General features: G+C 33.9%; 1 protein-coding gene across 2 annotated transcripts in view; it reads right to left on the bottom strand.

The window, feature by feature from the left end:
- Nlg2 (Neuroligin 2) overlaps positions 1-9,423 on the bottom strand; it is a 652,897-nt gene extending 643,474 nt beyond the window's left edge. The window contains exon 1 of one of the 2 annotated variants that reach the window (XM_073968160.1): positions 7,620-9,423. The gene's annotated coding sequence lies outside the window, so the exon portion shown is untranslated. The remainder of the gene's footprint in view (positions 1-7,619) is intronic. The other variant, XM_073968161.1, reaches the window with a different exon arrangement.
- Between the last annotated feature and the right edge of the window lie 15,411 nt (positions 9,424-24,834).

The following is a 24,834-nucleotide window of genomic DNA, read 5'->3' as shown; positions in this document are numbered from 1 at the left end:
AGGACCGGACCAGGCCCACTTTTTTTAATATGTTATATCTTGAAAACTGATGACCACTCCCACTCTTTTCAAAACATTATTTTTTCAAAACTACTGAACCTAATTTTCAGAAAATATTCAGGAATGTCCCGTGGTCCAAAATGCTATATATTTGTAGACGAATTTCGGGGCCTATTATTTTATAATCGGTGTATTTGTTAAACTTATGAGTGCATCAGGTTGCAAAGTAGTTTTCGAGACAACGGTGGTTGTCCCCCGATCAAGAAAAACTATATATTTACAAATGTACTTAAATGGTGAGGTTCAACGGTCCATCAGCCATGAAAAGCTAAAACATATAGGTCTAAATAAGCGGGAGAATTCGATTTAATCATTTTTTTAACTTTTATTATTAGATCGCTTTAGGATAAAGACAGTGACATGGACGATAATAAATCCTAAAAGGCACAAATTGGCGAAAAATCCGACAAAGTCCGTAAGAGAAAAGAAAGGTTACAGACAAAATCTGTTGATAAATTTAAAATCCTTCTCGGTTTGACAATAGACTGAAGAAATGAGGTAGAAAATACCTACTTTTGAATTAAAACTCATTACGACCGGCCAGCAACACGGACCGGGGTGTGCTAGTTTACAAATAAAACAAAACGATAAAGGTGCCCACTTATATGGTAGTGTTGGGCAATCTCGTTCATTGAGCGGATCGATCTTTTTCATTCCGTTCACCAAAAAGATCCGGGTCGTTTAGTTCGTTCGTTGGCTCTTTTTCGTTCAACAATACATTTGACTGTGTTATTTTCTTTTGAAGTCATTCGTTCTCTGCTGCATATGACTCCGTCGTTCTTTTCACCGAATCGTTCTTTTGAAAATGTTCGTTCACGAATGACACATTGTGTGCTAATGGGGGTGGTTTTGTTTCTGGATTTGATATGAAAGAACCAGATATGACCGAGATGTGCTGTTACTGAGCGAGAGTAGCTCTCTGAATCATTGTTTGTTTTGTGTGGAAGTTTGTGCTGCTTGCGCTAACGCAGAGTTTGTTTAGAGTTTGACTGCAAAACCAATGCATTTTTTTTTTTGCTTGCTTGTGTGCTTGTTTGTATGCAAAGCTAATGGTGTTGGTTTTGTTTTGTAAGCAGCAATGACTCGTCCATCGGGGATCTAAATGAACGATATAAAAGAATGAGCTGGATACGGATCCGTTCGTTCTTTTCACGGAATCGTTCCTTGGAGCCGGTTCGTTCATGAACGACACAACTCTATTATATGGTAGACAGTAGTTCCGTTATCTTACCGTTTACATCAAGGGAGGGGTCAAAAGTTTGGTTTCAAGTTTCGCTTTCGTAATTTCTCTGAATATTCCCCCAGAATTGTATAGATAAAAAAATAAATTTGGATGTTTTTCCCACAAAAGTTATGGCCATTTTCACACGCTAAATACTATCCGGTCATTATCCGAAACTATTGACATCTTCCTTGTCCATAAAGTTTACTTAGTGCAAAATTATGCCTGTATTGAATTATACCCACAATACTATATACAGTTAAAACTGTGAGATCCCTCTGTATACCAGGCTGTACCTCTGTTATCTTACCACCTACATCAGGATAATTGGCATCATTGGAAAGGTCAAGAGTTCCGCTCCTATATATAACTAACAGAGATGGAACATACCTTCCAGGGATAAGGATATAGCCATTATACTAAAAATTTTACCAATTTTCAAACAAAAGTTTTGGCCCATTTAAACCACTATATACTATCTGATCATCATATAAATTGCAAGCTTCTTCGTTGTCATAAATACAAACCTTATTTAAAATTTTGCGTCGATTGGCTAATAGCACAACAACTTACAGAGCAGCTACCAAATCGGTAAAATTTTTGTTTCTGGTTCATTTCACCCGCAAAATATTTCACGATCATTACCAATTACAATAGATGACTATCGGTCTCATACTAGATAGTCTCAGACCAGTGACCGACCTCCATACAAAATTTCGTGACGATTGGTCCATAGTTGCTGCCTGGAGTTTGATTACGATTTTTATTGGACGAAAGGACACAGGGAAACACATCTCAAAATCGCTTTATTTCGTCGATGACTTTTGGTATACCACATGGGGGTCAACGACGAATATTTTGCGGTATTACATGCATTTTCGGAAAAACAAACTTATAATACCGTTTCCACATTTTGCTGTAGGGTATAATAAACTGTGATTTATATTAATTTCATTTTCGAAAAATAAATTTCAAATTAATCAATGTGTGATGAGTCCATAGTGCCAGTTGTCGTAAGCCAGTTTTCTTTCACAACATATTGATTCAATGTTTACTGAATCAACGCACAATAAATTCCTTGTAGAAACTGACACTAATTTCATAGTCAGGATAGTTTTGTAGATTATCTACAAACTTCTTCAATAATACATACACATTACTTTGGAAATAGGTTTAGAGGTTGTTTTTTAGAGATTTCTATTGAACGGCCACTGTAACGGTAAGTGTCAACCACCATGCATACAACACGGCTAAAACTCATACGAATTTACATTTATGGCTTAATAAAAAGGAATTTTTACTAAAAATAATATTAATTTAATAAATGCTTGGAGTGTTGAAACTAAAACAGCGCATGATCGGCACATAGTGAAATTTGGTATTAATTAGACAAGGACGCAACTTCGAAAATATCGCATAATCGAAACGAAGCAAAGCGAGGTCTTGGTGCACTTGGTTCGCAATACACGGGATACAGTTACGCATAGGTATATTTCTTACATTCCGTTAACATACAACCAGTGGATTTACATTGTCAAATCAATTGTGTACATACATATATGTATGTATGTCAAATAAATCATAAAGGAGGTGAACCTGGGGCCTAATTCTCGCATACGTGATCGAGTTATTTCGATCGATATTTTCAATATCTGTAGTGGGATTCTGTAACTCATTTTTGCTGTTACCGACAAAAATCGCAAAAAAAAAATTACTAAACATAAAGAAAAGTTGGCATCACTGTTTGTGTCGGTAGAGGCTAGCGACTACTTTTTATTCATCGTTAACTTACCGACAAATGTCGTTAATTATCGAAATAATAAGCATTTTAATTTTACCGACTATTATCGATAACAGCAAAAATGAGTTACAGAATCCCACTACTGGATTACGGCATCCGTTATCGAATACACTTTCGAGTGGAATCTTGCGAGTTTTTGCCCGCCACAAACGAACTTTAATGGACGATTTTGCAATAAAATAAAACGAAATCACATACTAATGACTTTTTCCAAAAAAAAGAGTAAGAAAAATAGACAAAAAGGGACTGTTGCTTAAAAATTAAAAATATATTTTCCAATGCCAGAATGCTATTTTTATAATTTTACATCGTGGAATTTATTTTGGATCACTATTACTTTTAAATTTTCACAATTTTTTATTATTTTATACAATTTTAATGTTTTCATTTAATTTTACGAGAAGCTTCTCGCACAACAACTTCTTTGTCATTTTTTGTGTTTACCATATGTTTCACCGTTCGATAAAAGTATGTATCGATAACTTTTTTATATAATTTCGATCGTATAAAGCTGGGTACACATTGTCAGTTTTGAATGACAGCTTTGTTGTTGCTTGTAAAGCTCGGTACACATTGTCAGTTTTGGATGACAGCTTTGCTGTTGCTTGCTAGTGTGCCGTTCATTTTTGTCATTCATCATGCAACCACAATATATTTTGTAGTTGCTGGACGGTTGGACAGTTATCGATAATTGCAAAAAATCGTCATTCAAAACTGACAATGTGTACTGTACTTAAGGGAATCCAAAAATTTCGAACGTTCGTAATTTGTTTTCGAACAACAACTCGCTCGATAACGGATGCGAGAATTAGGCCCCTGGTAAAAAGCTCTGTGGTAAACAAGAAATTAGTATACTACCCATGTTAATATACCCAAATGTTGATCGATTTTTATGGTTGTAGACACATTTTAATATCTTTGTTGGTGTAACTTCGTGCTTAGAATAAGAATTGCCCCAAAAAACATCGTTTATATATGTACATACGTTTGTGGGTCGATGTATGGCATCCATGTAAGTATGTAAGCAGATGATGATGAGAAATAACTGTTTTATGCAGTTTGGCTCAAAAGTTTGTAACGCATCGAAATAATGGTCCTAGACCCATACATATATACCAAAATGAGTGTCTCGGGGAGCTGAGTCGATCTATCCATGTGTGTCCTCCGTCTGTTCATCTAAACCTTGTAATCACGCTACAGGTCGCAATTTTGATCCAAGCGGCACGAAATTTTGGATGTTAATGTGTGTCCCAGAGAGAAAGAAGCCTATTGACAGGTGATGTTTGGATAATATTGAGTGTTTTGAATGGAAAAGAATATATATGAGAAACATCAACTTTTATTCTTATGCAAACATCTCGTTTCTTCTGTCAATGGAAGAAGAAAATTTCACCTTTACAATGATATAAAGTAGGTTGGCGTGGGTGGCCATGAGAGTGTCCAAAACCCAAACATAAGGGTTTCCGGTTAACCTAAATTTTCAAATTTTTCAAAATCCGGTTTTCGGTTATTAAATTGTTCAAAAGCCGGTAAACCGGCTTTTTATAAAGGTATAAAATATCTTCTAATTTGTAAACGTTTTATTAAAAATTGACAACAAGGCGCAAAATTATTGGGTATCAAAAGATTTAAGTTTGCATTTGCTGTATTCGTCATCTTGCTTTGCAAACATCAAATTATAGCCAAATACATTTTTTGTCGATGGCCTTTATAACCTTCCATTCTAATATAGTTCGTGTTAATTACATAGTCCAGTCAAAATAGACATTCAAATAGTAAAAATGCTCACAAAGCTGTATTGCGGGAGAGGTAGGGTTTGCTATTAGAAGCAATATCTTAAATGTCCCTATCAATGCCATATGTGCAAAAACAGTTAATAGGGGTCAAAGGTCAAAATTTAGGGACTTATGTATATGTATATTATGACTTATGTACATATATGGGAAATACGCACATATTCAGGTGAAACGGCTAAAATAACTCGAATAACCGAATCTGTCTCCCCAAACAATATATGTTTCCTTGAAGAGCGAAATTGTACTTATCTTTTAAAAAATCCAACAAAAACGGAGAGTGTTTAGTAGAGTAATTTTATACGAAAATAGCCCACTTAACCCATTTGTGTAAACAAAAGTCCAACGGTTATGAACCCAACGATTCGATTTTTTTTTAATTTTTGTCAAAAGGTTGGGTTTGTTGCTCTGATTACGGAAATGTATAATTTACATGTGCGGCAGATACGGTTTGCCGGTTATTTGATCCAAAAGGCCAGATATAAAAATGGGGTTAAACCCGGTTCTACAGTACCGATTACTGCAAAGTGGGTATCTTTTGAAAGCTTATGGAAATACCTGACACATGGCGTAGTTATTTTAATCGGTCCGGTTTTAACCTGTGTAATTTGACACGATATCTCAAGACTGAAAAATTAATAAAGATCATTATTGTAGACAATTTTTAAGCCTACATCTTTAACTTTAGTCGATCTCTGATAGGTCTTACCGTTATAGAGAAAAAATAAAAAAAATGAATAGGGCCACCAAAAAATTACTTTTGACCCTGAATAACTTCGTTTGCACACATGGCATCGATGGGGACTTTTAAGGCGTTACTTCTTATGGGAAACCCTAGCTTTCCACCAAAATTCAGCTTTGTGGGGATTTTTTCTATTTCCCTCTTATACACATGTCTTGACTGGACTAACAATCAAACTTCTCTATAACGTCAGCTTTTAGGGCCGAACACATATATTTATAGATCAACATCGTTATAAAGAGATGATTGCACAACAGTGCAAATCCATATGTTGGTGTATAAAACAACCACCGCACAGTGGATCCACTTGTATGGAAAAAGTGCCCAAAAATATTTCCAGTGTAAATATCAAGCTTAATACAAAATGTTATGAACAAAAGCATAAAAACCAACCAATTTAGCGGGTTAAATAGACCAACATTTTTATCTGAAAATTGGCAAAATGTATAATATAGATCTTATAACGACTTGCTGGAAGACACCGCCCACGGAAGTCATATTTGGAAGAATACTTCTTGATCTTTTCGTTGATGCCAATTATGTTAATGTACATACTTGGCCAGATAACAGAGGTAAACCCTAATATATCCATAGAAACCATGTTCTAGGGCATCTTTAGTCGCAGACCGATTTCAATATAATTAGGATGTGCATAGGAAAGAATTTTGAATATTATTAACATTATTAACATCTGAAGTTAAACCCATTTCAGTGTACGCTATAAAAATTATTAAAAATTATGTAAACAGACTGTTTTTGCATCCAAACCCACTTATGAATGAAGTTGTTGAAATTGAATCGGAATACAACTGGGCAAATACAAATTATATTCCAGCTCTTGGAATTGATATAAATTATGATGTGGATGGTTTAATGTGTCCAGATTTTTATGTACGCACTTCTCCTGGTATCCACAGGGGCTAAATTAATCAGAAATGTGGCCTCTCTGACAGGTCTAAACATTCCTGTCAGAGAGGCCACATTTCTCATTTCTTTTTTTTATTAGGTTTAGTTTAGTTTTAAGTTTAAACCAAATTAGACATGCTCTCTAAATATTGAAGTGTCGAGAGCAAACACGATTTATTTTCACCGTACAATAACAACATATCTTACACGTCAAGACAAGTCAGATGCTGAATTTTTAAATATGTCATTAAAACAAAACATAATAGCTTTAAGTATTTCATATTATGTGCATTTTAAACTTGTATGGGATAAAAAAAGACTCAAATTTGAAATTGGCGAATCTACACCAGATTTTTCAAATTTCATTAAAATGTCTGTCCTATTTTGTGTTTGGTGCTTCAAAAAAATGAAATCGGGCGAAAATATATATGGGAGCCATATACATATCTGAACTGATTTCAATATTATTTGGCAAACCAACTTCTAGTGCGAATGCGGTGACATTTTCCAAATTTCATAAAAACTGGTTTGGTGCACAAAATATCTCAAATCCGGCGAACATATATGTGGGAGCTATATCAAATTTCATCAAAATTGGACATACATAGGCGAGGTTGATGCACCAACATTATCAAGTGCCCAATAGAAATTAAATTAAAATAATCTGATTTAATTCATTATGCCATTTTTTAGCATTATAAATTTGTGTATTCAGTCTAAAAGGAGAGTGTTAACTAATGAAAACCTCTACACCAATCTACAACTTAAATAAATTTTACACAAATATTGCAATGTAAATATGTAGTATGTATCCAATTAACGATTGTATTATTGAAAATAACAAACCCAATTTAGTTAGATTTCTATGATAAAATCCTAAAATAACAAGAAATATACAAACAAATAATAAAGGTGGTCTATAGAATGATCCATAAAATACCTAAAGCCACTTGAAAAATGTGCGCTCAAGGGTAAATAACTTCATACTTTTCCAATTGAAAAGTTAATTTTCTAATACTAACTTTTATTGTTGACATACATACATAAACAACAAGTTGTTCAAAACCAAGATGGGGTAAATTCCACGAAACTTACCTTGTTTTTCAGTGCAAAGGAATATTGTGGTTTATTTATTTAAACACGCGTTCTGCTGGTGTAGGTTTGAAATGTTGAGATTTATGTTTTGGAAGGGAAACAACAACGAGTTGTTGTTGCTGTTCGTCGTTTTCAGAATGTTTATATTTTCTTTCACTGCATAGAGATATATGTAAATAAACTCATCTTAAAATAAAATAACGAAGAAGCGGTAAAATGCGTATAAAATTTCAAGAATACAGTTAGCAACGTTACGGTTACAGCTTGTTGATTTTTATCTTATTTTTCTTCCCTCTTTTGTGGGGTTAATTTAAATTAGTTTTTTACTTTGCCTGTGAAACATGAAGCCCGTGGCACTAACGTCTGAACGAACACATGTAAATGTAAAGCGAATGAAGATGAACGGAAAAAATATTACAAGAAAAGTCTGTTGGTCCTGTTCCTAAAAGGATATACGAATATATTCTTGTGCTGTTGCCAGCTTCATTCATATACTGCTTATTTGCGTGTGGTATCCTTTATCACCTACATACAGAGACGACAAGGGTGTTTATACAGACAGGCAGACACACATTTAAGCACAAAAACACTGCAGAACACACTTTCTTTTTCTTTGCTCTGGTTTTGCTTAGTCGTTTCTTTTAAAAACTTTCCACACCAGCACAAAATATCTTTGTGTGCTGATGCCGTTAATATGGGTGGTTGTTTCGGCTGAAGAATATTTTCTGCTTCCTTTGGGTTTCTCTGGGTTTTCTTGACTGTTTAGCTTTTGAGCAACAATTTTCTATTTCCCACTTGTTTTGTGGTAATCAATTTTCACCTTATTTTTATATATTTCTCAAATGACTTTCTCGCTTTTATTTGTTTTCTATTTTATTTTACTCTGTTTTTGCAACATTTTTCAATAGACTTTGTAACTTTTTTTGTTGATTTTTAAATTATGTTTACATTTGGCTTCGTTAAATGAAAACTCTGAGTAATACCACATTTATTCGTTCACATTAAAGATAATTACACAGAAACACATACATATGTCATGAATATCACATCACTTAGACATCAGCAAACCATTTGTTATTTAATTTCCGTTTTCATAAAAAACAAGACTTAGTTTTGCCCGAATACATTTACAGACTTGTTTATTTTAGCTCTCAGCTGAATTTAAATGTGGTTTTTCTTTATTTTTCTACAGAAAAATCAGAGCACTTTTCAACACATTTGTTTGGAAAATATTTTCATTTTTTGTACAAGACCACTATATAACTGCGCGCTTTTTATGCGAAACGTTTGCTTTGGCTTTGGCGTTTCGTTTACTACTGTGTTTACTTTAGCCACACAACTTGGTCATTATTTGAACATCATCATCATCATTATCGACATCAGTATCGTCAGCATCCAGCTCACAATATGTTTTGTTGCTTTACAGGCTTCTTCTGCCTTGCTTGTATTTTTTTGCTACACTCACTTTAATGGTTATGGTGGAAAAATATCTTGGCCTTTCTTTGTTATACACCACAAATATTTCTTTTCTTTTCGCCAATTAACTTATCCCAAAGGACTTTAGTCCTGTTTGTATATGTATACACTTTTTTCAATTCATTCACACAGTAATTTCATTTCATTTAATTATATTTTTTGTTATTCCGTTTGTTATAAATCCGTCGACTTAAAATCTCTTCTAACCGAATTTTTTGGATTCTGTGTGCGTCAGTTAGACTCCTTTGTAATCAACTGTCATCGGGATTGTTACTCGACTTGCGGTTATACCAATTTTTGTATTGTGTCTGTGAATAATCTTGGCTGCTTGTTTTGGGTTTGTTGCTCTTGCAGTCACAATGTCTGTAATACTCTCGTGAATGTTTGTAAGTACGTGTGTATGTTAAGGCGCTGTCAAAATATCCTTACAAAAAGCCAGATGTCAGATGGCAAAATCTTTTATGTTCTCTTAGCAATGCGCGGGATTCACATTTTTCGGCCTCAGTGTGTATTTACAATATTCTCTATTGTTGAATTTGGGTAATTTTATTCAGCAATCAAGGCCGTAGCCAAAGGGAAATAAATGGGGGCAGTGAAAGCAAACAAACAGCATTTATAATTAAATACTGTTTGGAACCATCTCTCTAGAAATGAGAAATGAAAACCACCTCTCCAGAAATGAGACAATCAAAGAATTCCTCCAGGATATTCCGACAGAAATTATCATGCTATTTTCCCTTCCAACGCACCCTTTCATTGAAGGACTATAGCCTATAGTTTGGTACGTTATTCATTTTACTTATTGTGTCTGGCCTTTTTTTTAATATTTGACAACCGTTATATTCAGTTTCGATAATTGATGATAAACATGGGAATAATCGATAACAACATTTCGCATTTTGGTTAAAAAAGTCGGTCAGAAATATACATATACAAGTATGATTAAATTTGTTAAATCTTTGGAACAAAGGGAGACACATAACCTCATTTAGAAAACATATAAACACCTCCTCACAGCTACAACTACCATATCTGTTTTGGGATATTTTAGCATCCCACCAATACATGCTCACAGTAAGCGCACACTCCAAAAAACGAGAGAAACACACAACTCAGCAAATGGAATACGATGATGATGCAGACGACGACAATGGAACGATAAGACGAGCGACAACGATTATGATGCTTATGATGACGAAGAGATACATGATAGCGGTGACGATGGTGGGTGGCTGGCAATAATAAAAACAAACACTCCCAGAAACTGTTAAGCCCTAAAATAGAAAATGTAAATATGAAAAACATCGTCATTATTATGTTTACCATTATTATAGTCAACATCATTATCAACATCATGATTATCATGATTGCTGTTGACTGTTGTTGTTTCCATACTGTTTATATATCCATTATTAATTTCTGTTACAGCAAAAGGCAACGACTAACATACTTTTGACATGACTGACTGACTCTTCTGTAATCGTCACACACAGCGCCACCTCATTTAGTTTGGTATATATTTCTGTATGTCACCAGGACAACTCTGTTACAGTTCGGCTTTTCTCATGTGAGTATATGTGATATCGTCTATGTTCGACGATGCTGTGACTATGACTTTTGTTGTGTTAGACGACTCAACGTATTCCTAATGAATCGTTTTATTTTCCCAACAGTCAACAATACTGTAACACACATTCATGTTTGTATGTACGGGTGAGTATATACACTACATGGGACCAGTCAGCAGTTACCCGCCAACCAAAGATGAAAAATAACTATTGGGAATTGTTATATTTCGTAAAAAAATTGCACTATGGGTGAGTACATAAATAAATGTGTTTTGTTATTAGAAAAATCAGTAAGGAAGGGATCAAAGCCGGGCGGGGACGGCTATATATTTTCCTAGACTAAATTTCGTCACATTTTACAATTTTCGTCAAAATGTCTGTCCAATTGTATGATATGAAGTCGGCTCAAAACATTTGCAACTGAGATGACTATATCAAAATTTTTATATTTCTGTGGGTACTTATGGATGGAAATTCATATGTTTTTTATATTAATTTTTTATTGGCCCCTTTTTCAAGATTTAAAAAATAATTTGTAATTATTGCACTTGTGTTACAAAATTATAAAAAACACAGCTGGAACTCACTTTTGGACCTGCTCAAAACATTTTCAACTGAAAAAAAATTGAATCAAAATCTGAGCAAATTATTTTTTGTTTCCATAATATATTGGATTAGCATTTATTATCGCCCATGTCCCCTATCTATATTTAAAAGTTAAAAAATTGTAAAGTCGAATTCTCCATCTTATTGAGACTTTCATGTTTTTAGTTTTTCATGGCTGATGAAACGTTAAATTTCACCGTATAAGGAAATTTGCAAATATATCGTTTTTTGCCGTATCACTTTCAAAATTCATTACTACATGTACCACCGCACATTCCACAAACTTTCATAAAAATCTGTTCGTTAGTTTTCGAGATATAACATACTTAAAAACTGGCCGTGGTCGGGACTTCGGGCAATAAGAAAGAACATTCGATCGAGGGCGCAACCACTGTTGTCTCTAAAATTAATTTACAAGCTGATGCATTCATAAGTTTGGCAAATATAGCGATTATAAAACAATAGGACGCCGAAATTCATCAACAAATATAAAGCATTTTGGACCACGGGACATTCCTGAACATTTTCTGAAAGTTTCATGATAATAGGTTCAGTAGTTCTGAAACAAAATGTATTGAAAAGAGTGGACATTTTTAAGATATAACATATTTAAAAAAGTGGGTGGGTCCGGAATTTTGGCTCCAATATACCTAAGGTCGGGTGCACAATAGGGTTATGACTTTTTGACATTTTTTCTCAAAAATGGTTTCCTGTAGCAGGGATGAATGAACTTTTGCCTAATAATCACTACGCTATCGTTTATTCCATTGAAATATAAAAAAAGTTCACGCACAAATCGATTCTAAAAATATAATTTTTTCAAAAAATGTATTAAATGAAAAAAAAAATTTTTTTCAAAAATTATTTTTTGTTGCACGAATGAATAAATATAAGCCTACTAATAACTATAATTCTGTTTATTTCATTCAAATATAGAAAAAGGTCATGCACAAACCACTTTTAAAAAATTTTAAATTTTTTGTTTTTTGTTAAAAAAATATATCTTTAAATAAAAGCGTTTAGGACATTTTTAAGATTCTCAGAATTGAAGAAAATTATAGAGAAATAAATGTTATGTCAGTTTAATTATCTCATGTGACTCTAAAGTTTATTTTCAATTGTATATCTGCTTACAGTGACTTCAAAAAATTGTCCATAATTTTGATAAATTCAAATTTTAAAATCATTTTGTGCGTGAGGTTTTTTCACTGAATCACCTTATAATTATGATTTTATGTAATCTTATGGCAAAACTAATCACGCTATGATACAGGGATATGAGCTTGTAAAAAAGTCATAACCCTAGTGCACAACCTCATTGTCTCCCAAAATTAATGCTGAAACCGATATATCATACCTCCTCTGAAATTCATAAAGTAAAAATTGCCACGACAGACCTTGAGCATTTGATGCAAATTTCATAGAAATGGGATCAGTATTTTGGAGATATAACATATTTTAAAAAATATGCGTGATCGGGTCTTTAGGCCCAAAAGAAGTACCCGGATACTAGATTAATTCGTAAATTTTCAAACCGATACATTCATTATTATTGCAAACGTAGCGTTTTTTTATTATCAAACAGAATATGCAACCTATTTTCACCGAGGGCCATCCGTGCACATCCCTGAAAAGTTCAGTAAAATCAGTTCAGTAGTTTTGTAGATGTAACATATTTTAAAAAGTGGGCGTTGTCAAGTCTTTCCCAAATAAATACGTAAGCTTGGAGACACAACCACAATTGTCTCGCAAATTAATTTCCAAACCAATACATTCGTAATTATTGTAAATATAGCATTTTTAAAAAACTGGGTTTATGGGAAGTGCTCCGCCCCTATGAAATTCAACAAAATATGTAGCCTCTTTTCACCGGGGGTCATCCCTGCACATTCCCTGGACTATGACGAACATTTCAAAAAAAGAATCATTCAAATCTGTCCGGCCGTTCTCAACTGATGGCATTACCAACGAACGACATTTGATTTTTATTTATATAGATTTGAACACATTATTAAAGAATCCTGTGAACTTAAAAAAGTAATATATCTTTGGAATCCCGTGTTCTAAGGATAACAGTTAAATACCAAGGTTTTATTCGGTATTTAATAGTCTAGAGTTCATTGTAGAGTCCCGAAAGCTCCTATATAAATTTACATCAGTTAAACAGATCGGGCCCGATGAGAACACACACCTTGATATAAATACGGTAATGGGGGTATCATGTCAAAGTACCCTATTATACGACACTTCTGGTGTGTGTATGGTGGATCTCGACATGTTATATGTCGGGTTAGTTCTTGAATCTAATAAATATCTCTTCCTCATGCTTCCAGCACAATCTATGTCTATAAAAACACATTCAAATCAATGTATAACACCTTATACGTATTGGGTCAGCCTTTTGTATAAGGGCACAAATTCTATTGTCTTTCGACATGGTCACCTAGTAAATTTGACATGCCATATAACTTAAATATTTGGTCTGTTCCAGAACTGCAAAAATCTACTAATTTCTGTTATATTTTTCGATATCATAAAGGAAAAATTGTTATCGTAGAAAAATTTGTAGATTTTTGCAGGTTCTGGAACAGAGCAATCGACTTAAGTCGGCTTCACAACTACAACAACAATTCCAAATTTTTTTTGCAAAATTTCTATTAAAAATTTTAGTTTTCATGGAAGTTAATGTTTTCCTAAAATGTGCCTAAATTAGTATGCCGGTATGCATGGTATATATCGTAGGGGTTTGTATAGGTTTATCGGTGTTAAGCATTTTTTTAGTTTCTGTTTATGACCTCTTACAGATTTGCTTACTTATTCGTATGATTATTTGATAATCCCATGCAGTAGATGTAGTTGTCAAATCACCTCCTTCCTTTCTTATGACTATTTTACCACTTTTTACGCTATATCCATCTCAGAGTTAGATATTTTACTATTCCAAAATTAATTTTTGGACTGCGTTGCATCCGTAACTTTAAAAATATATATTTTTATAAATCTTTGATATAAATTTCGTGCCATAAATTTTGGTTTTCTTACAAATTTTGACATGTTTGGTTTTTGGCTTCTTGTCTGTCAAAAGGTATAAAATGTACTCCTAGGTAGGATAAAATGTACTCAGCATGGAAGCTTTTTACACCCCCTTTCTTTTTAAAACCAATCTCATGCCAATTAAGTCAAAAATAATGTAAAAGATAATCGAACCCCGTAGCAGGCTAAAGCATGTGTTTCTCCGCTATCTCACACATGTTTGTAAGATAAGTGTTAATAACTGTGTCAATAAAGAATCAAACTACAAATATAACCATATTTTAAATAGATTATATGTGAAAGAGGCATTTTAGTTGTAAATGTTTTTGGTGCACCAAATTCCTAAACGCAGGCGAAATATATTCAAATCCGAACCGATTTCAATATAATTCGGCAAATTTATTTCTACTCCGAATTCGGTGATATTTTCGAAATTGCATGAATTGGACAGAATTTGCGTATGCACCAAACACAACAAATACCTCAAATCGGGCGACAATATATATGAAAGGTATATCCAAATCTGAACCGATTTCTATATAATTTGGCAAATTTATTTCTACTCCGAATTCAGCGACATTTTTCAAATTGCATCAAAATTGGACATAGTTTGCGTATTAGTGCACCAAATAACTCATATCTGGGGATTTCTGAGTGAAATCGGACACTTTTTCAAAATAAGGTTTTTGATTTCATTTATTTTTTGCTGTGGTTATGCTGCTCTTTAGCAAAACATTTCAGTACATTTTCAGATTTTTTTTTGGTTAACGGCTGTTAATTGCCTGTTATATACCAAAATATCCAAACAAACGTGACAATAGTCTGAAAAAATTTCAAGTCAAAATGGGGAGGCTCGATTTCTACCGTAGACATATGGTCTAGTGGGCTTTTTTGCTCTGTACAATCCCAAGAATCAGAAACGCGAAGCGCCCATTAGGGTTTTTACTTTCATACAAATTTATTTCACATTGATTGCTATAGCAATAATTATGTGTTAAATGGTCCTATTATTAGGGCTCTAATCAATTTCAATACACTTAATCGGTTGTCTCCCATTGAATTAGCGGAACAAAGCAGTCATTTAAGGATAATATAAAACAACTTATTTCTTAATTATGTAAAAAAATATATTTGTTTATTAATGTATATTTACAATACGCCATTATATATTAAACTTAGTCTGTAAGGAACTCTGTTCTCTAGACTAAATGAGATAAATAAATGAAAAAATGAAATCGGCCTACCCTAATGTTGTATATACCTAAAATCAACTATGTGTCTACCTCGTTTCCTTTTGCATGTTACATACAAATGTACAAAGACATAACACTTCTTACCACAATGTGGTGTAGGGTAGGGAGCAAAAATAAGAAAGCAAAAAATATTTTACTAATATTTCTAATAAAATCCCGCAAAATAATATTTCACAGCAATTTTGTGTATAACCACCTAGCATTGCAATACTAGGTAGTCGTTTAATTTTAAATAGTGTTTTACACTGTTTTTTTTTAACTCAAATTGTAATATGTACTTAAGTAAACTCTCGCACAAGGCGATTGAGAATTATTCTGTAGATGTCATTGTTTCTGTAAATTACATTGTAAAGCACCGTCCTCGTAGTAATGCATGGTTACTTGGGTTATAACTTTTTTAAAACTTCATATCCAGAGATGGTTTGTCTGCAATTTTGACGTATCTGACATACATTTCTGACGTATATTACATACGTCGGAAACGTCGAAAACCTAGCCAATCAAGCAAGGTTTTTGACAGAATAAACAAACAAATTTTATAACCTAAAAATCGATGTTTTGTTTTTTGTTTTTATTTTTTTTTTTTTGAGATCCTATTTTATTTAAAAACAGGCATAAAAGGATTTCACTCTAAAATGTACATTTTATATATATATTTTATATTATATGGACATTATACATATGTATATTTGTTTATTACTTCACCCGCAAATTCTTTGAATCATACGTAAAGTAGTGGTAGTATTCGGAATATATTGTAGATGGCGTGCTAAGTGCGTAATCCAATTAACACAATTATTTCACTTCCTTTAAACATTAAAATATTAATAAAAATATGCTGATATTTTTAAAAAAAGGTACGGACGCTCTTCAATAACGAATACAGGCTTGCAGAATTAATATTAAGTGAAAATATGATGGTAACATAAATTTTTTGAGGTTTATGACGTTTACTACTTTTTATACGATTTCTACGGGTATATGACGTTTTCGACGTTTACAACTTTCTTACCGTCGAAAACATAAAAAATCGTCAAACAGACCATCCCTGCTCATATCCTTGTATCATAACGTGATGAGTTTCTACATAAGTGTACATAAAATCTACCGCTATGTTGGGAGGGTATTATAAGTTGGTTTTGACTAAAAAGTTTGTAACGCATCGAAATAATGGTCGTAGACCCATACTTATATATACCAATGTCTCGACGAGCTGAGTCGATCTGGCTATGTGTGTCCGTCCGTCCGACTGTCCGTCTGTCCATCTAAACTTTGTAATCACGCTACAGGTCGCAATTTTGATCGCATCGTTATGAAATTTTGGATGTTGATGGGGGTCCCGGAGGGGAAGATGGTCGGATAATATTTAGGGGTCGGAATGGGCAAAAAACTTATTTGGATAAAAAGACAACGGTTTTTTTCCAAAGCTAATATCTCAGCTTCTATAAGGGGTATACCAAAAGCAAAATCTGACAATGAAAGTAGAAAATATCACCCTTCTAATGATGTTAAGTAGGTTCTCGTAGGTGATTAAACAACGAAGATATCACAATAGTCACAAATAAAACCCAACTTTTCATTTTTGCGATTTTAATTATAATGATGAATATCACAGTTTTGGTTGGAGACTTTCCAAAAGCAAAGCCTGACTATAAAAGTAGAAGATTGCATCTTTACAATGATGCAAACTAGGTCGGCGTAGGTGACCAACTAACGGTAATCACGCAATTTGGATCGGATCGTCACGAAATTTCGAGGGGCCTATTGATTTTGGTGATGGTCGGATAGTATTTATGGGTCGGAATTAACAAAAAATTTATTTGGAGAAAAAGTCAACATTTTATTCCAAAACAAATATCTCAGGGTCTATAAGGGGTATATAAAAAGCAAAAATGGCAAGGAAAGTAGAAAATATCATCTTTACAACAACGAGGTAACGTAGGTAGTCGTAGGTGGTCAAACAACGAAGATATCGCTATAGTCGCTAATATAACCCAACTTTTCATTTTTGCTATTTTAATAATAATGACGAATATCACACCTTTGGTTGGGGACCATCTAAAAACAAAGCCTGACTAAGAAAGTAGAAAATCCCATCTTTAAAATTTTGCAAAGTAGGTTGGCGTAGGTGGTCAAATAATAGAGATATCGCAATAGTCAACAATACATCCCTTTTTTCCACTTTTTCTGCAATCACACTACAGGTCGGAATTTTGATCGGATCATCACGAAAATTTCTCACAGAGATAGAAACATATTGATGTTGGTGATGTCGATAGTAGTCAAATATAAAATTAAATATTAATTATTTTGGTTCAGTTCGCCTTATGTCATTTGGTATAAAAGCCAAATAGGTGAAAACTTTCGTATCTCCCTAAAAGAAATGTTTTCGAGTGAAAAGATTATGCACAGAGGTAGTGGTGTAGGGTATCACATAGTCGGCCCCGTACCGACTATAGCCTTTTCTTACTTGTTATAAGGTGATTCGGTGAAAAAACCCTCTCGCACAAAACGATTTTAAAATTTGAATTTATCAGAATTATGGACAATTTTTTGAAGTCACTGTAAGCAGATATCTATATATATAAAATAGAAAAATGTTTGTTTATGCCTTAATAACTCAAAAACCGCTAAGCTGATTTTCCCGAAATTTTGAGAGTATATTACAACATCGCCTGAAAGTAACATAGGCTATAACAATTTTTGAAATTCCGCGGTAATCTGGAGATATAGCATCACGTATATCTATAGAACGGTAACAGATATGGAAGTAGTATGTTAGTAGTAATAAGTTAGTAGTAACCGCGATGTTGTGGAGATATAGCATCAAAAGGTGGAGTGTAAATTTTTTGATCACTACAACTAAAAAGCAATTCCCAACACTCATTACACTCTCATGACAGTTGGCGGACCAATAATAACACGATTCTTATTCAGACAAAAGCATCAGAAGCCCGTGTTGCTAGCTCTCTGTCTGATCCGATTTTCACAAATTTTTGTAGGATTTGTTTTTAGCCACAACAATGAACTGGTAAAGTTGTTTCATTTATTGGATCATAATTGCGGCCTTTAGAAATTTTCGTGAAAATGCACATTAAGTCTCATACAAATTAATATGGACACAAAGATAGCTCGGTTGGCACATGGTTTTTATTTTATTTACTTATTTTGTTTTGTTGATCCAAACTGTTCCAAAAAACATTTTTATTGAAATGCAAACGGAAAAATTTGAAGGGTATGCATTTCATAGTTAAGGGATGACCGGTTTTAAGATGGTAAAGTCTAGGACTTATCCTCCTCACTCTTTCTTCCCTTAAAAACTAACATACTATGAAAAACACAGAAAAAACAACCCTCTCTAAATTTGACTTCACAGCATGGTAGTTAGCAGTACCAGATTTAAGAATCTCGACATTCATACGGGCACCTGGGGGTCTCCAGACCAAAGCACAAGAAATCAGATTGATCACGTTGAGATAGATGGAAGACATTCTTCTAGGGTTGGATGTATTATCGTTCCGAGAAGCAAACATTGACTCGGACCACCACCTCGTCGCACCAAAGGTACGTGCCCGATTAAATGTAACAAATAAAATACGAACAGACACAACTTGAAAGTTGGGCATAGGTAAGCTGAAATCACAACAGATATCCACAGCATATTCCACTCATCAGTACAGCGACAAAGTATTGGGCACTCTATCTAAACAGCCGTAAAAGCCATACTTGGATACCAGAACTCCACCAAGAAACTCATGATATGTCCTGGAGTGTCGTGCTACCGCAAATACGCTATATATGGCTACCCTACAATCAGTAGCAATGCGTAGCGCACGAAAGAGGTATCGGGAGAAAAGGAGAGAGGAGAAACGTCTTTTCCACATGAAAAAAAGAGAAATTTAAGAACGAGATTGTAAAAAGTCCATATATACAGGGGCCGGAATGAAGTCCAAAAATTCTGCCAAAGGGTGAAACATCAAACTGATAGCTTTGGTACAAGCAAATCCTCCGGTAGAGATTGGCAAAGTAATTTGGTAACTGATACAGACAGTGTGTGCAGGATATTAAAAAAGAACAAAGAAAGAACTGTATCCAATACTAACGAAAACGACGAAAATACCACAGATCCAATCCCAGAAGATTGTACTGAATGTAAACAGGCTGAAAAATAATAAGGCAGCAGTAGGCGATGGCCTACCAGGTGTATGCATCAGCTTGTTAGCACAATGTGGCAATAAGAATCCATGCCTAAATTTGGTACCCCGCAAAGCTCATTCGGCTTTGTAAGATGACTCTCGCGGATACCCGGTCCACAGTTAAAATAGGAAAGAATCTCTCCGAACAGTTTTGTACCAAAAGCGGTTTCAGACAAGGAGACAGCCTTTCGAGTGATCTTCAACATCCTGCTAAAAAGGCTATACGAAATGCAAATGTCAAAAGAAATGACACAATATACCCAAATAGCCACGCGTTACTTGCATATGCTGACGACATCATGGGTCGATCTGTAAAAGAAGTAGCTGGTATATTTAAGAATGTTGAAGGAGAAAATAATAAAATAAAGTGGATCTAGCATTGATGGTATTGATGCGACATGTGTATATAGAACTCGGACCAACTGTGAAAGTTGGTTCATATGATTTTGAGGTAGTTAAAAACTGCGTCTACCTCGGCACAGCCAGGAGAAGAGTACTGGTTAACAGATGCTTAGTTAGGCAGTTAAAAAAGAAAAACACAAAATAACACTTTACCAAAGACTGATACTACCCGTGCTAATGTATAGTTCCAAAGCCTGGGTACGTATGGAAGCAGATAAGGTAGTGCTTGGTGTGTTTGAGAGAAAATTTCTTCCAAAAATCAACGTCGTATGAACCACGAGCTATATCGGCTATACAACGACGTCAGCATAGTTAAACGTATCGAGATAAAACGATTGCGTTGGAATGAACAATGATGAACCCGCTAAAAAGGCGTATAAATATGAGCCACATGGAGGTACACGCTGAACTGAAAGGTTAAGGCTCCGATGGAGTAAGCAAGCAATAGAGAGGAATGGAAACCTCTTTTTTGTTCGGCTTATAGGAAATGTGTTATGTAGAGGGTCAACTAAGTAAGTACTCGTAAGTATGCATTTCAATACACAAATATTTGATTATTTTGGGACAGCTGTATCAATAGCATATCGGGCGTTAGGACTTTATATACATACATATATAGCCCACTGTGTTCATGTCAATTGCGTAAATGAATTCCGTAATTATTTAATATTTGCATGTGTGAAAATCAGACTCATTTCAACTTCAAACATCATACAAACAAGTTGGTTGTGTCTGTTTGATATCGTTTTAAAATCGCAGCATGTTGTTTTGTTTGTTTGTCGGATAAAAGAATCATAATGTACCGCGGCGATAGACGGTCTGTTTTGAGAACAGAAAGAGCCCGTAAGTACCACAATACCCCATACATTCATGTTAGTGTCCTTAGAGGATATTCTTTTATTCCTTTCGTATGTAAAGTTAACAGTGTCGTTGCTATCTTCTCTCGTCGGACTTATATACAGACATATGTATTTATGTGGGTACGAATGTAAATATTTTATGCTCTTTAATCTGATACCAATTCCACATTGTTTTTCTTCCTTTTAGGATTTTTCCCAGCCGATGTTCAATGGTGTCGGCAAATGTTGTGCTCGGAGTGCTCAATGGTCTGTCTTGACTTTTTTTCTTTGTTGTCGAAGTTGCTTTCTTCTGCTAAATGTATTAATAGGAAGCTGTATGCTGAAAGGGGGTTGATGGGAGATTGGGTTTATGAGCAAACGAGAGAGTAGTTTATATGTATGTTTGTATGTACTATTACGTCTGTTTGGGCTGGAAAATTTTTGTTTGTGAATGCGTCTCATTGTCTGAAGTGCAAATTTGTTTTAATTATTCCAAGCTTTTCACTGGCGTTTTATGACATTTTGTTTCGCGTTCTTTGTGATTAAACTTTGGTGCCGTTTTGTTTGGTATCTGAAGACATTCTAACACACTTATGACGTCTAACACAGATGTTGATTCATAAATATGAATATACATACATATGTATGTGTGTACGATATAGGCAATGTTTTGTTCACACATAAATGTGTGATGGAATTTTGTTTTTGATGTTAATTGAAAAGAAATCTGTTTTCTTGTTTTGTTAAAATATTCGAAATGATTGTTCTTTCAGACGATCGAGAGATTGAAAAACTATATTTTGTGTTAAATTATATTAAAATATTTTTTAATAATTGTTTATTTATAGCAATAAATGTGCTAGATATGAAATGCAATTTCAGATAATACATTTTCTTATGATATCCTATTGAAAACATGCAACAAGTTGTTTTTTCTGTTATCTCGTTGTAGAATCATGCAAGGTCTACCCATACAAGCTTATAACCTCATTTAATTCTAAAATAAGTGTTGTTATTTTTAACGAATAAAGGAACTAATTTCTTTTAAATTAATCTACAACTTTAAAAATTAAGTATAGTATACCACTGTGATACGGTATTAAACTTGCCAGCCTTCACACAGAAAGTCTGTAGTTCAATTCCTATTTGGCGATGGCAAATCCTCTAAAGAAAATTCCAGACACATTTTCTGAGTACTTAGGCTATGAAAACATTGGTGTCGTACTATTGTTACACACGCCGCACAGAGCAAAATATGAACATTGCAGTGGAACTTTATTAATAAATTTAAACACCACACACGGTGTATGATAACTAAATGTTCAAAATGCGTCATATATTCGTAGGTAGTATGAGTTTGAAGAAGAATCTTTAAGACCCGCCGTTTTCGTATTCTGCCATAAAATGGCAACGCGTTATATCTTGAAAACTAACTAACCGATTTTCATGAAATTTTCTACAATGTGCCGTGGTACACGAAAGCATGCATTTCGGAGGTGGTACGCTACCTCCCCTATTAAGAGAAATGGTACAAAAAACGTAGATCTGCCCAATGAAAAACTACAAATACAGTATAGTCTCGATAATCCGGACACTCGTCAATCCGGACAACGTGGTAATCCGGACACTAGAATTTTTACATTGTAGACTCTGTAATCCGGCCATCACATAATTTTCTTTCCTCGATAATACAGACACCAATATTTTTTTCCTATCTTGAGCATTAGATTCTTATTCATTTCATTTTCGTTCTTAGCAATAACAATTGGTATATACATAAGAACAATTAAGTTTTTCAACGTTTTCGGTCCAAAACTCGACTTTCTAGATAGCCGCAGTTATACAGTCAATATGTGATTAACTATCTGGATCTGTCAAATGATTTTCCCATCGTTCAACCATTGATGACTGGCTATGATAAGCAACCATATATAAAATCCAGTGTTGGGTAGCCTAGTTCGACGAAAATTTGATGTTGCGTGTTCCTTTCCTCGGTAGAGTTGGGTAATCTAGTTCCTAGTTCCTTGTACTAGTTCCAAAACGTATGAGTAACATCATGAAATATAACGTGTGCTGTTAAGTATACGCAGTTTGTTCAAAGAAAATATGTGGGCCATTGGAACTGCGAAGTGAACTATATAGTTCCATATAGTTCCTTTGGCACAACTCTATTCCTCAGATCATTGAGAAAGTCACTTGGGTGCATGTAATGTCTTCCAAGGACATTTTACCTAGAAATGTTTAAATCATTAAAAGCTTTGGGATTAATAACTTAGTTTTTTTTTTATTGGAATTTATAGTTAAACGAGTAGAGACCTAATATAAACATTTCAATAAATTTAAAAAAGGCATTAAAAACGTATTTAGTGCAACATTTCCCGAAATTTCAATATCCTACCTTTGTAAGTTATTTTTTAATAACTATTTACATGAAATTCTTCAAAGAAAACAAAACATTTTTTCTGTATCATTGTGCGACACCAACAAAATTCTAAAAAAAAATCACGAATAAACCATTTTCTGATACCGCAGCATGATAGAATACCAAAAATAAGAAGACACTTGTCTCGTCGTTTTTCCCCATCACTTCCACTTTCGCGGTTATGGGCCTCAAAGGGTTAGTCTACTGTAGTGACTGTAACTTGGCATTTCGAATTCTCAATATGTAGAAAACCTCCACGAAGAAAGTTACCAATATAGGTTCATATATTGGTGTGTTCCCAATATGAAGGTACCTTCAGATTTTACGTATTTTAAAGGTTGTACACTAGGATTATGATTTTTTACAACCTCATAACCCTGTAACATAGCGCGATGAGTTTCTACATAAGATTCCATAAAATCTTAATTATTAGGTGATTCGGTGAAAAAACCTCACGCACAAAATTATTTTAAAATTTGAAGTCATCAGAATTATGGACAATTGAAACAAAGATTGCCCGTGTGGTACGGGTTGACCTTAATCGAACGTCATACAATTTTATATATAAGGTTTTTGGATATAAAAATATAAAAAACCTTAATTATTTAGCCTTATGACTTCATTTCAGCCACTGTTGGTTGAAACAATGGTTTCTTGACCGGTGCACAGTGTTCGATTTTCCAAAAAACCTGGCCAAAAATCGAAAAAAATGTATCAATTTACACTAAAAAGGGTCAGATATTGTTTATAGGAACCCAGTGCGTGTAGTAATGAAAAATATATACATTTCTTGTTTAATAAGTGGGTATAAATGCAGGTCGAAGTGACCCTATTTGGAATTTGTTTTTTTTTTCAATATTTAAGTTGTTTATAAATCTATGATAATATGCAAAATAAACCTCGGTTATTAAATATTTTCTTTTTGTAATTGTAATGAAAGGTATGTGAAACGTATTTAAGATGTTCAGTGTCGCCAATGAATTGGCGTTCTTTAATAATTGATGTCCGTACTTGCTAATTTTTTTCAAGATAAATTTTCACAATAAATTATGTAAAAAGTTTTGAGTAAGATCGAGTTGGGCCGTGTAATTTATCATTTCATAAAAAGTGAAGGGTTTATTACCAATTTCCATCGAAACATCCTGCACATATTTGCACTTTTTGTTTTTATGTGATATTTTGTCTTGCAGGTATGTACAGATTTTCTTTCATTCAGAATGCCAGAATATAGTATAGGGTCACTTACTGGCGTTTGGGTATAATTTGGAGTTTTGGTATATTCTAAGACCTATAGTAACATTTTATGGCGAACAAATTTCTAGAATATTTTGGTCTGATCCGATCACATTTTATAGGAGATTTTAAAGATTTGTGGAAAAAGGGACCAAAAGGACCCCTTATAGTTACCAAAGACATTATA

The sequence above is a fragment of the Musca autumnalis genome, unplaced genomic scaffold, assembly GCF_047663935.1.
Source record: "Musca autumnalis isolate F117 unplaced genomic scaffold, ASM4766393v1 scaffold_2, whole genome shotgun sequence".
Lineage (NCBI taxonomy): Eukaryota > Metazoa > Arthropoda > Insecta > Diptera > Muscidae > Musca > Musca autumnalis.
Note: the sequence above shows the minus strand (reverse complement) of the source record. Positions and strands in the feature narration are given on the sequence as shown.